A 14,811-nucleotide genomic window follows, 5' to 3' on the forward strand; every position below is an offset into this window, starting at 1 on the left:
ATTCTCCCTTTGGGCAGGATATACTTTCTACATGGCTCCAGAGAACTGCTGTGTTTAATGAGAACATATTTCTGAGAAGTGGGGATGGGGAGAGGAAAAAAAAAGCAATTCCCATCAGGGGCAAATCTTAAGCATTTTTTGAATTCTTGGAAATATAAAAGCAGCTGCATTCAAGCTAAAATTAGCTAAAACCATATGTGATTCCAATCCAATGAATTTTGCTTTGAGACGCATACATTGCTTTGGAAAAATAAATGTTCTTCTGGAGTACAACCTACTTCCCAATCCATTCCCAAGAACTGACAAGGAAGAAGAGTTACATTTCATATGCTTTTGTGTGATTTTTATACAACCTGGCCAGTCTCTTCAGAGACCGCAAAATAGATTTAATGCAGCTAGAGTTTTTGTTTTCAATAGATTTCAAACATTTCACAAACACCAATGAACAGTTCATTTTAATGCCAATATGAGTTTTAATTCCTTAAAAACACTGTAGTTAAAATAAATTCACTTGGTTAGTTTCTTTATAAATTAGTATTTGAAGAGTATGGAGTGAGCTAAGAATTTACTAATTTTGACTATGCTCATGTAATGCTGACAGGATTTTTGTGGACCACATCATCAACCCAGTGCAGTTCTGGTATAACTGCATCAATTTAAAGCAATATGAAAAATTAGCTGTTGTAACATCTGGCAAATATTTTATAATTGAAGGGGAGAATATAGTAGATGCATCCCTTAAATGCATCCCTTATATATAATTGTAAAAATCAGGATTTTCTAGCACATAGAATATAGCCAAATTATAAATAAAATAGTACAAAATTAATACAATCTGGAATTTGAAATTTATCGCATTATGGTGCAGAAGCCTTTGCCTTCCATAAAAAGATCACGTAGAAAGCAGAATGCATTCATATTTTGGTTTGTACAAGTTATTCAATGTACAATGCACAGCGTGAAAAATCAATTTGCAGTATTCAGTGCAAATTTTAAAATGTTACACCATAACTCCCATTGTATACAAGCACCTCACCATATCGGTTCATTCCTCAAATAAAGAGAATATGTGTTTTAAGAGCCCTAAAAACATCATTGCACCAAAGACAGAAGTAAAACATTTTGGGATGAAATTTATAAAGCCAGTCAGTCACCCTTTTCATTTTGTGGAGTCCTATAGCTCAGTGGTTAGAGCACTTGCTTTGCAAATGAGACACCTGGGTTCAATTCCAGGCAGGGCGAAACCTTGGGCAAGTTTCCTTACTCCACACGCCTAATAATAATCCCCCCAAAACAAAACAATAGTAAATTGGTCATTTTCAATCGACGATTGTTTGTGGGACATTGCTGTGCGTAATTGGCTGCTGCGTTTCGCACACAAATATACGGTCAATTCACTTTACAGTCTATTCTGTGAAGCGCTTTGAGACGTTGAGAAGACGCGAAAAGCGCTATATCAAATGCAAGGATTATTATATTATTATTATTATTTTTAACCCAGAATTGCTGGTTGTTTTACCATTCCGGATATTGGCTTGCTAACTTGGCTGCTGGAGACCAGAAGCAGACAGCAGTAGCTTTTTTTTAATCATGTGTCAAGAAGTACAACACATACTATATTACGGTGTGCCTAGAAGCAATAAACATGTTTTGATTTTAAAAAACAAATTAACCAGAAATGGTTTACAGGATGTTTAATATCAAAATTAATTGTCTCTAAACACATAAATGCATGTTCTGGAAGGTTGGGAGATATCCAAGCTGCAATTCTATATATATAGAGAGAGTACAATAGAAATCTTCCCATTCAATTATATACAAAAGGCTCATCTGTCAGCCTTGTACCAGTGTTGTGTTGCTTCTGTTCAGCTCAGAATTCAACTGTACCTTAAAAAAATTAGAATACCTCTTTTATTTAGAGTTCTGACGGTTATCAAATCGAACACAAATACAGTACCATCTATTGCTGAATCTAGCATTGGACAGACAATGCATAGATACATAGATTTTTCCCTTAATTATAAAATTATATTCTTCAACTTGCTACAAAAGATCTCCATATTCTTGTGCGCAGAGTGCTCTTATCTGAATGAAACAAACATTGAAGGGTAATTTCACATTCACTCTCCAGTATATAAATCTTTTCATCATAGCATTTTTACTGAAGGTGAAAAGGTTTAAAGGCTTTTTGCTACAGCATAGTCATATCAGTTTCAATTAAATTTTCATTACCAAAAGTGTTGCAAGGATAAGGAACCCTAGTGTATCATTCAACAGACAGTGAAAATGTTTGATGAGGTACTATCATCCTTACAGGATTGGAATTAACCTGGTTCAGACAATGTATTTTGAGATAAAGTGAATGAGATACAAAATAAAAGGTGCAATATCACAAGTTGAATGCTTCGATTGTTGGTTTACATTAGCTATCCTGAGCTACTTTATGATAGTGTTACTCAGCTAAATTCAAGCAACAAAAGCTGCATTTCTTTTTGTGAAAAAACTAGGAGCAACAGGGATTCTTCCCTCTTGGCTTCCGTTAACCCAGAAACCCAAAGCAGCAGTTAGCTTGCCAGACTGCACTCTCAATGGCAAGGTATGCAGCTTTAGCTGTACTCTAACACACACTCTGAGGTCTCCAAACCTTTGCCAACTTATGCCAATTACTCTCTAGAATTAGAGAAGCAGGGTGTGGCCCTTCAGGGAGAAAGTACACATTCCATTACAAACAGTAATGTTCCATGCATAAGTGCATAAGTGGATACTCTTAGGAGTAGTGGTGAGTTTCCACATGTCTAAGACACCTGTCTGACTAACAAGAATGATTTTCAGAACATGACGACCAATAAATTTGCCAGCATTTAATCTTTTGTTTTTGCACCACAACATACAAGAGCTAAAGATTCTCAGCGGCTCAACATTTATGAAATTTATACTCAGGGAGGCAATCAACCTTACAAATGCAAGCCTATCCAAGTTCAGCATTGGTAAAATAGAAAATATGAAACTGTGTATTAAAATCCAATTCGAACCGTTAAACATTATTCCAACTATCAGAATACACAATTGAAGAATATTGGAACATCCAGTTTATTCCATCTGTGACAAGTTTGGTTAATTTTCATTACCTAGCGTCGCAATCAACATGATTGGTAATTTTCATTATCCAGCATCACAAACACAACCTTTTTCACTATATCCATTCTTACACAGATACCCATTTGCGCTGCATTATTAAATACCATATTGCACAACTTACAGTAAGGAGGCAGAAGCAACACTAAAGTTAGATACAATATTACTATGGGATGGAAGAAGAATTATGACTCTTTCAGTTGCTTTTTTAATTATATAAAGTTGATCAGTGATTTGTGTGTTTCGAGGAAACCAATATTGTTCATACCACTGTGCCACATTAATGAACTTTCATTTTGGCTTCATCCTTTTTTTCAGCAACTTGTGATCATGATAATGATTTCTATAATCATAGTACAACAACAACCACAACAAGAACTTTCATTTATAGCAGGGTAGCTTCTCAGAGCGCTTAAAAGTGGCGGAGCCTGACTCCGAGCCGGGGGGAAGTGGTCATAAGTACCTTTGAAGAGGAAAGTTTTCAGGCGGGACTTGAAAGAGGGAATAATATCATCATAATCTATATCAGAATATAACAATCTCTATTATATCACGTTCTAGTTATTCTCTTCCTGAATCTACTACCACTCCATCTGCTACACCAACTTAGGGCCCTTGTCATCCCACCCATCAATAGTTTTCAGCCACAATGACCCCTGTACTCTCCACGATCCTTTCTAAAATCTCTCACCTTGCACAATCTCTCCCAGTGTTCAAAAATCCCTTCCAAAAACCTTTCAAACATGCTGTCAGTCATCTTTCCCCCTACTCTCTTCTTTTCATTGTGCTCACATCATCCTCACTAAGTGTCTTCAGTCATTATCTTACGTGAAAGGCACTTTACAACTGCAAGTTACTGAATGGACAGTAACTTGATCCAGCCATTCATTGGAATTCTTTTTCAGACGAGTACAACTTTTATGATATTTCAACAAAAAAAATTTCAACCACTTCTTTTGGCTTACGCCATCCAGAAAGCAAATTTAAAGTGAAGGATTAGTTTCTTTACCCAAGTATTGGTGTTCTTGAGATTCCTCAGGATTCTGGTAATTGGATTATATTGATCATCACTCAAATTCAAGATTCTCATTCTCACTTTCAATAGCCTCATCCCATCCTATCTGCAATTCTACTCCCCCAAATCTACCTCCCCAGTTACATTCAGCCTTTAGTCATTCTGCTATTGTTGTCTGGAACTCCACCATGCCCCTCTTCTCAATCTCCTCTTAATCTTCCGCCTTATGACCCATCTCTTCAATTGCACTTTCAACCACCCTCCCACAGCTCCCTACCCAGCTCGGGCTCACGGTCAGTTGTGTGAAGCTCTTTGAAATATCTCTACCCCCACCATGTGAAAGCACTATATAATTGTACATCTATGACATCCATCACTTCAATTGCATTCTCCCAATGTCTTATATGTAGGAATAACACAAATTAAACAACCTACATTTGTTTTAAATTATTAAGTTAGCATGTGTTATTGAAAACATAACTCATACATCCTTTCCCCCACTATCATACATGTTTTATCATTCATACAAAGATTTTGGAATTAATTTATAAACTGATTGCTCCATGTAAAGAATGCAATCCCATCAAATTTCAAATCTGCTTTAATTGATTCATTGACCAAACAATAGGTTCAGTTCAAAATATCAGCAAGCAGAGAGAAAATCCTAAAATAAGTAAGAAATGACTAACAAGAGGAATTCATTGAGCTGCAATAACCTTTCCCAGAGGGAGGTTACAGAGAAAATTAATTACAGTATATTGCATTTAAGAACTACATCTGTTTCACAACCATATGATTCACAGAATGTCAAAGGGGTGCAAAATATGCCATAATAAAGTAATAAGCCAGCAGTGCGACATTAAATCAATTTTATATTCCCCAGGAGGCATTTTGTTACAATCTTGGTTTACTCTCAATGTACAGGATTAAGATTACCCGCTGAGTAATATCATTTATCAAAGCAGCTTTGAAAATAAAAAAATGGGTCATTTATAGAAATAAAGGCTTCCAATGAGCCTCTTCACATCCATACTGGAGTTTGACTGTTCACAATCCACTCAGGCACTCGAAGTACAACAATTCTTGGCTCAAAATCAAGAAATATTTCAAAGCACAGCATATGGTATTTGGAAATAAGTTTTAACAGCCATAGAAACTGGGCTCCGGGCATTGACTGAATTTAATATTTGAACATTTGAACAGCTGTTCCGAGAGGATTTACTGTGAATAAATGTCAAATGATTAAATGTATTCTGTAAACCTCAACTTAAAATTTTATCACAGACAATAACCTTGCTCATTGTTTCACTGTTTAAACACGATTACCAAGTACTTCAGGAAATAAGCACAACTCTCATAAAAGAGTAACTGAATATAGTAGGTAATGTTAATGGAGGTCATTTCATCTAGTAACTTCATTTTTTTTGTTTTCCCCCATGTTACACGTTACTTTTACATGTTTGAATCCCCTTAAAAGCCAAACGGCATATACAACTATATAATACAACAGGGTCGAAATTCTGAGAAGGAAACAAAATTAGCAATATATTAGCATATTTTTGTTACTGCTGAACATTGTGCAGTAAGAAATTCCAGGATTGTTGTACAGTTACAAAAAGAGGGTGAAGAACATCATAGGCTGGAGTGCCAATTAGAGTGAAGTTCCCCAAGGCACCTCAATTGCCAATTGAGCACATGCTCGCAGAAGCATCAAGCAAAGCTATTTTGTGTCAGGGGAATGCTTAGTTAGAGAAACAAACCACTGGACATTTCTCTTTGACCAGCTTGATGCAATTTTACTCCATGTAATTTTGGGGTCTTCCTTCTTCCTTTAAGATTGCAGTATCGAACTCCACAGCTTCCATAGTGCCAGGTAAAGGCACTCTTGCCATTTGATCCAGTTAATGGCCACCTTGACTGGCGCCATTGAAGGAGGGCACCCAGCTATGTTTAGTTTGTTAAATTGAGGAGATTGTTGACATTAGGGGATGACATTGGCATATTAGATCTTCCAGCATCTTTGGAATTACAATATATTGGTTAGCTGCCAAATGATTCCACACTTGAAATACAGCCTTACTTTTTTCATATCCTAATATTGTAACAATCTGAGTAGGACAGTCAGAACATTGACAAAAATCAAAAGATCTGGGTTTTGCTAAGGTTTATCAACGTTCTTTCTCAATGGAGAGTTTCTCACAAATGACAAGAAATTCCCAGTTTTCATCTTACCATCCTGCCTCATCTTTTGAAGGTACCTAAAATTGTAATTTTTTAAAAAAAAGACAGGAAGTTTGTATTTTTATTGTTTTATCATCACCAGCATGTGGAGTGTAATCCCACTGCTACAAGCATCTAGATATGAGGGATAAGGGGATAAGGATCAGTGGTAAATGAACACCTTGCTTTGAGAGCCAGTGCATTCGATGGACCAAATAGCCTTCTTCTGTGCTGTAAATTTTTATGATTCTATGATTTCAAGGACTTCAATATTGTAACAGAATGGATGGAACATCCCCAACGTTTCAGCACCGGAAATGGCTAAGAAATTACAATGGTATGTGCACTTGCAAGTTTTACTGATTTCAAGATACAATGGCTATGAGCTAAAACTGAACAATTGACTTGAAAGAACATGTTCCCAATTGTAATTGCATTCCAAACTGACATGTTGGCCTTTCTGTATCAGCCTATACCATGCTTGCAGCAAATCTAACAGCCTGAAATGAGTGCTGGTTTTACAGCAGCTCAACGGTTCGGCAAGCACTGAATAAACTAACGGTGGGCTTTGACCAAGCAGTCAATAAGGTTTAATTAAAGTTTTTACAGTACTACAATTACTACAGTACTACAGTACCACACCAAAAAGGGATTCAGAATTTTGCACATTATTTTCATGGTTTATATTAGTCTCCAAATTACTAATGAACTAATTAACTATTTCATTAGAAATAAATTGCACAGAAATTCAACCCAACATCGAATGTGCACAATTTTCCTATTCCCAGAGGATGCAATGTTTGGTTTGGAGCATCTATTGAAAAAAAAGAAACTGGCAAAAAAAATTGGAATTAGAATGAAAGAGTTATTTCCATGGTATCAGTTCCCCAATGCATGGGTAAGGGCACTGATGCCATGTAGCATTATCCATACAGACCAGATTGCCAGTTGAAATCCCTGCCCATGCTGGGTTAACTAATCTTAGCAGGGCACCAGTTGGGGCAAAACAGTTGGTTTCTGCACTGTTGACTGTATGTAGGGGAAGAAAAATATTAAGGTGATAGCTTTCCACTTTCTGGGATACTGAAGAAAAGAACAGGCTCGATTATAATGACTGCAGAAGTCGTATTTCTTTCGATCCAACACTTGCTATAAAGGCTAAAATATTAAAAGAAGGCTTCTTGAAGTGTGCTTTGCATCTGTGGAGTCATACCCAAGCATGAATATGTGCCTTCTACCGAACGGAGAAGTTTTTTTCTTAGAAAAAATCTCCCAACTCAATTTACAATGTACTTATACTTTATGAAATTTTACTCATTCCAGAATAGCAAGGATTCAACTTAACAATATTGAGTTTTGTATTTGATCTGACGTCTTATCACATCAAAATATCTCAATAAGCTTTAAGGAGTTTTCTGTAAAGTGCAGCAACTATGTATTTGTAAGTAAATACTCAAAAATGAATACAGGAACATCCGCATACAAATATAAACATATACAACTCTGTATGCGTCACCTATAATGACAACGGTAATAAACAATAAGTTTTTCGGAAGGCAATATAATTACTGAAAAATTCTTAGCTAACTTACATCAGTCCCATTATATCAGCACTGGACGACACAGATTTCAGATATCACCATCATGATACGTATTTTTGCTTCCACTCAATACTTGGCTCATGCAGCTTATTGTAACTTGCCAACCGCAGTAAGTCGTGGTGAAAAACTAAGGTACTACTACATCAAAGCACTACCACAAACTTCACCATTTTTTGGGGCATTTGACATATGCCCAAATTGTGCAAATGTTGCAGTCCAGTGGTGGTTGGTATTCAGCTCACAGCTTAATAAAAAACAGCTTTAGAACAGCAGGTGGCATGTTTCATGTGCACAGCACATCCTGCAAAGCAATCATTTCAGTCATTCTTAGAATAGATTACAATGACACATTAAATCTTTTCATTTTATTAAGTGTGCTGAAATGCTTTATTTGGTTTAGCAAGATATTATTCATCAAATGCAGATACTGTAACTTAAATCTAATGAAACTCCTACATTGCACCACATAGACTATAGCAAGTTTAGAAACTGGTGCACTGAACAAATCTCAAAGAGGTGATCCCATTGTTTTAAGCAGAAATTAAAGTAAACATGCAGACTTATGCACAATAAGAAAATACGAGCCGTCTCATCCCTTTCCTCGCCTTCTTCAAGGAATACTTCAAGACCTTCCTCTTTGACTGCTTCTTCGGTCATCTTTCCCCTCATCCCCTTGTGCTCTCACCCCCAGCTCAGGTGCAAAACCTGGACTCTCCACCTGCTTGGGATGTCCTCCTGATGTGAAAGGCACAGTATAAAATGTAAATTTGTTGTTGCCAATAAAAAACAAATTTTGACTGGAAATCCATACAGTAGCTCCAATATGATCTTAAAGGTTGTTTAAGGCAACATATTTTTTATGGGCACGCCTGAGAACTCCACCCAGACAAAACATCACCCAGACATTGCGTCAGCCGTATCTGGCAAAGTTTTCAGACACTATGCCATCCCCCAGAGGATCGAATTTAAGATCCTCATCCTCACCTACAAGGCCATTCACGGCCTTGCTCCCTCCTACCTCTTCGAACTACTATCCCCCTACTTACCTGCCCGTACCCTCCGTTCCTCTGGCTCCAAGGCCAGTCTCAAGACCTTTCTCTTTGACAGTGCCTTCAGCTCCCCTCTCGACCCTCTACCACCTCCTCGCTCCCTTCCTTCCCTCTCCTCACCCTGACCATTTCCCCCCTGCTCGGGTCCTGACCCAACTGTCCAGCGCCTTGGGACGTCCTCCTGACGTGAAAGGCGCTCTATAAATGAAATCTTGTCGTTGTTGTTGTATACGTCAGCTCTCTCAAACCCTCTCGCAAGCTACCTTCACCTTGTGCCTTTTCTCTGTGCCTTCAAAACCCTATTAAAAAAGTATCTCTTTAACCATGCTTTTGGTTACCACCTACTACCTCCCCCTATTCACTTTCCTGCTCGATGATCCTGTTGTCTTTAGAGATGTTAATTTCATTCTATGTAAACATAGGTGCTAGTTGCTGTTGTACCAAAGAGAATGAGTTACATAAAAGTGACAGCTGAGCATACGAAGAGATAACATAATGGCAGCATTGGTCGGCCAGCTGCAGCAATATGCTTATTTGCTATCCCCAGGTATTTAACGTTTGAATGATAATCAAGCCAAGAAGATCTGCTTGCAATAAATTAAAGACGATACCTGCAATATGCAGAAACACTGCAATCAGTTGAGAGAGGGGGAGGATTTCCTTTTTGAAATAATGGCTTTCAAATACCAAATCAAATTAGGCTTTTGTTCTGAACCTGTCAACATTTTAGAGATGGCTCTGAGGAAACCAGGAAGGAAAGATTGGGAAGCAACATAAAGATAAGCATATGGAGGGAGGGAGACAGAGAACAGTGCCAATTAAACAAGCTGTAATGGCTACCTCATGCAGTGTCTAAAATGTCAATTCCCACACACTTACTTGAGGTTGTAATGTCTCTGAAATTGTACTGTATTTATTTTCAATTAAAATTCAGTCAGGTGGTGTTCTATTGGCAAAGTTATTGTTCTCAAAGTAATGTGCATATTTTTGTCCTACAAACTACAGTAATTGGACAAATTATTAGCAGCAGCTGTCACAATCTGTTTGAACATTAATAAAATCGAAACTTCAATCCTGAGCCTTGTAAATTTGAGGCCAATAAAATTGGAGAGGCATTAATGTTAAATTGGAGAGATGAAATCGTAGCAGTATATAAGAAAAAAAGAATGTTGCGCTAGCTAGTTTCATGTCAAGCCTACAATTCAATTGACACTATGAACTTTTGTGAGGAATTACAGATGTAAATAGATGAGTTCTTGACTGTTAGAAAGTTCCAAATTGGAGCTTAATTTAATAGTCCACGTTGACAACCCATTGCAGTATTGGGGGAGTGTTGCCTTGTTGGAAGTGTTATCCTGTGGATAAGACGTTAAACCAAGATCCCATGACTTTACTCAAAAAAAGTAAAGGGAGTTACTCTCGGTGTCCTGGCAAATATTCCGCTGGATAAAATTGGTCATTCACTTTATGGCGGTTTGTGGGACACTGGAAATTTGTGCTGCTGCATTCACCTACAAAATATACAGTCACTACACTTGAGAGTAAATTGCGTGAAGTGCTTTGGGATATCCTCCCAACGTGAAAGGAGCGATAACAAATGTAAGCATTATTATTATTGCTATTATTAATTGATTGCTCACCTCATTCCTATTTGTAGAGCTTTGTGCATAAAATGATTAGTCTCCAAAAACACTTAATAGTAATTATTATAAATAACTTGGAGCTAAATTGATCTTGTAAAAACATGATAAAAATGTAACTTCTTTCAAATTCCGCATCAGTCAGCGAAGTAGCAGGACTGCATGTTAAAAAAAAAAAGTTAAGTACTACTTGTTCAAAGTCTCAACTGTCTTTAATAGTCAAATAATGAATCGCTCCTTCCTTCCCTCTGCATCTGATATTATTAACATTAATAATTTGGTCACTCAATCAATGACTGTTTGTGGGACATTGTCTTATGATTATTTTGTGGGAAACACAAAATACTCAGTCAACCCACTTTACAGTATATATCCTCTGAAGCGCTTTGAGACACCTCAACAACATGATGAGGTGCTATATCAAATGCAAGGATTATTATTATTATTAATAATTACAACACAGTGGCACTTCAATAATGGTTACGAGGCCCATTTACAAAGATGACAAAGTGTGAACTGTGAATCAAGCATTTCAAACAAAATCTGATCAAGTTTTCCAGTGTTCTGAAAGCGTCACATAAATCTACAGACCAGCTATATATCAAATATGTTGTGAAGTAAGTTAAGACTTATATCTGTCTCAAATGTAAAGCTTGCATTATTTTAGGAGTGGATGAAATGGCTTATGATGTTACAGAGAAAGGTACCATATCCCAGCACAAATAGGGTAGGCTGGGAATTAAAAAAAAGCTCATGGAAGGGGCAGAAAATGGACAAAAGAGAAAATAAATGATTCAAAGACTTCATTAAATAACACGATAAGCTTGTCATAATTTTCAGGTAGGAATCAGGATAAAAGTCAGCGAGAAAGCAGAATTGTAAAAATAAGACTACAATATTTATATCTTGAACAGGTTAGGAATGAAGAGGGAAGAAAAATACCAAACTGGCCTTAAAGTATAGGATTTTATAACTCGACATTACCCATTCCTTTTCCACAGATCATAACAAACTGCTTTGTCTCAAGGCATGTATGGAGGTCCAAATTATTAGATATGATTCATTTGTCTAATTTAAGTGCAGTTGCTGAACTTTAGAAGAAACTGCTGAACAGTAAATCAAAAGTGTATACTTGCAGGCTAATAAAGGGCGTTTTGAGAGAGGTTGAGACTTTATAGTGCAGGATAAAACAATAATAATCCTATAATTTGATATAGCGCCATATCACATCTTTGAGACATCTCAAAGCGCTTCACAGAATATACTGTAAAGTGAATTGCCTGTACGTTTTGTATTATTATATTTTATATATCCTGCAATGAAACTGCAGAACACCATCAATTACACAGGCATTTTAGCATTTTTCCACTTCTGTAGTGATATTCCCATTGTACAGAACTGCCAGAGAGACTACATTATGCAGCAGAAAGATGAGTATACACAAGACGACCAGTATGGAGGGCGTTGCATGCATTTAACAATGAGTCATAATTCCTTTGTGCTTGCTCCACCGCTACAGAATTAGCAGATTTAAATTCTTAGTATTTTAACTCTTCAGGTAAAACCAGGGAAACATTTTGCGTAACATTTCAGTGCACCCACTGGGATTCTCTGCCAAACATGAAGTAGAAATGGGATCCCAGACGCCTCAACTGTGTGAAGCTTCTGACACCACCTTGAGGTGGTTATCAGGAACAATGAAATTTGCACTCGCACTGTATAAATATGGTGGGTTCAAGTTAAACTAGCTCACATTCCCATGTACTCTTCAAAGGTTTCTACTCCCCGAAACTCTGGAACACTCTTCCTCTTATCCCTCCGCCTTGCCCCTCCCTTCCCCATTTTCAGGTCATGCCTGAAGACCTTCCTATTCGACTGTGCCTACAGTCACCTCCCCACCCTACTGACTTCATGCGGCGCTATTGTCAAGCACCCTGGGATGCTACCCTATGTGAGGGGAGCTATACAAATGCAAGTTGTTGTTTTGTCTCTTGAAGAAAGAATTTATAAACTCATCAGGGTCTGTTTTTACCCAATTGAAAGCAATGAACCCAGCTTCCTACTCCAACTGCACAATAATGGGAGCTAAGTAGCTTTCCTCCTGGCAGCATAACCCTAGCATTACAATATAAAAGTTACTCAAATATCAAGAATAAAAATTACCGTCAAGTTGGACACGTGATCAGGCATCCGGAATGCAGTTTACATGTCAAAATAGGAAAGCATCAACAAGTAAATAAGTAATTCAGCTGAAGGCTGGGACCAAGAGTAGGACTGGAAAAATAAAATCCTCTTCAGTATGCTAAAGGTTAATCAGATAGAACAGCGAGAGTACTCAGCCATTCCTGGAAAAAAAGCTGCAGAAGAGAATGTGCCTCCATTATTAATCCTAATTTGCTCAAAATTTATTTTACATCACCAGGCCTGCTTCCAAACAGACTTTTTAAATAGATTGCATTGTTTGGGCTAAAATCTTGCTCACTAAAGATATTTCTGGAAATAAATTAGGTGTTGAATTTCTAGTTTATAAAAGGAAAATTGTAATGAGTGGTTGCAGGTTCATATGTACAAGGGTTTTTTGTGACCAAAGTCCACACAATCCTATGTTGATGAATATAAACTGTTTTAACTAGTTATATAAGCCACTGGCCAAAACATTGTCTTAGCTTAGAAAATGCATTCTCCTATTAGGAGTTGGAAATGCATTAACAAATTGAATATTAAACATTCCACTTATGACCTACAACTCTGCACTCATCACAAAGCAGAGATGTGACACAATCTCACATTTTCACAGTAATTTATATCTGAAGATTTGCAGGTAACATGAGTATAGCAAAAATATATTTGCCGCCTTTGTAGCCAATACAAGATTTTCTAACCATTACATTTAGCAAGTTCTCTTAGAGTCAAAGTATCCAAACAGCTGTATACTTGGTTCTACTTCACTGAATAATAGCTTCACATCCAACTAGATGAAAAAGATGAATAGACTTTTATTGGATGTGACACCAACATGCAATACAATGAATACATTTTCCTACAATTGTCACCCGAGTATATAAAAATAATTCCCATGGGGAACCAGGAATGATTTTTAAAGTTGGGAAAGTTCCCAGAATAAAATCAGGCCACACAATTACAAAACACATCTGTGGACATTCAACTGCAAACCCCTAAAAATTGATGTACAGCTGTCTTTGAAAAGCGAGGGAAACGTTTTTTGCATTGAAAGCTGATTTGTAATATTGTATAAGAGGGCTGGTTTCAATATTCTATATACAATCAAGTTATCACTTCATCACAGCATTTAAAATTAAAATGATGGTTGCAACCATCTGAAACTGGCAAATTGTATCACAAATAATACACTGTATGGGAATGCTTGCCCAAAAGTGGGTAAAGTTAATGGGTAAAGATAGCAAAACAATCGGCCATACTTTTTTTTGTTCAGCTGGGTGTCTGACATATGCGTAAACCCATCACCATGCTTAAGAATATCTAAAACAAGCAGAGTTACATGGATCCCACCTATACATGGAAATTCCCAACATATTTATTGGAATGGAATGTGCATTTTCTCCCAAAATGGAAGCATGCAGACCGTATATGCAAATCAATATGTGCTGAGTCAGATAAACTACACCACAGCAGCATTCAGAATGACAACAGACTTCAGTGTAGTGACTGAGTATTTTGCAGGGGAACCAATTTGCGCACAGCACTGTCCCACAAGCAGCCATGAAGTGAATGACCAATTTTATCTACGAGATTGACTGGGACACTGGATTGCCGTGGAATTTTCTTTAATGACTTCCAGAACAGGCAGATGGGACCTCAGATTAAATCTCCGAAGGACGGTTTGGACTTGGCTCTGAATTGTTACCGACATGATGCTACTTGCGCTGGTGTGACAATACTCTAGAAGGAAAAAGCAATGAAACGCCTTCAGAAGAGAAAGTCAGGTAAAAATACACTGCACATTTGAGGTCTCAATCTTTCACACAGATCAAAACTACATTCTGTTTCAAAAAGAACTTGCATAGGATTTTAACTTTGAAAAATGACACAAAAGATATTATGGAGCATTGCAGTTTAAAATTAAACTACTCTACACAAGAAATTCAGTACCAAGTGGGTTAATGGTGCTT

At 37.2% G+C, this 14,811-nt stretch overlaps 1 protein-coding gene across 2 annotated transcripts in view; it reads right to left on the reverse strand.

Moving 5' to 3' along the window:
• dipk2ab (divergent protein kinase domain 2Ab) overlaps window positions 1-14,811 on the reverse strand; it is a 112,966-nt gene that overhangs the window by 49,485 nt on the left and 48,670 nt on the right. The window lies entirely within an intron of this gene.

The sequence above is a fragment of the Callorhinchus milii genome, unplaced genomic scaffold (genome assembly GCF_018977255.1).
Source record: "Callorhinchus milii isolate IMCB2004 unplaced genomic scaffold, IMCB_Cmil_1.0 Scaffold11, whole genome shotgun sequence".
In the NCBI taxonomy this organism is placed as follows: Eukaryota; Metazoa; Chordata; class Chondrichthyes; order Chimaeriformes; family Callorhinchidae; genus Callorhinchus; species Callorhinchus milii.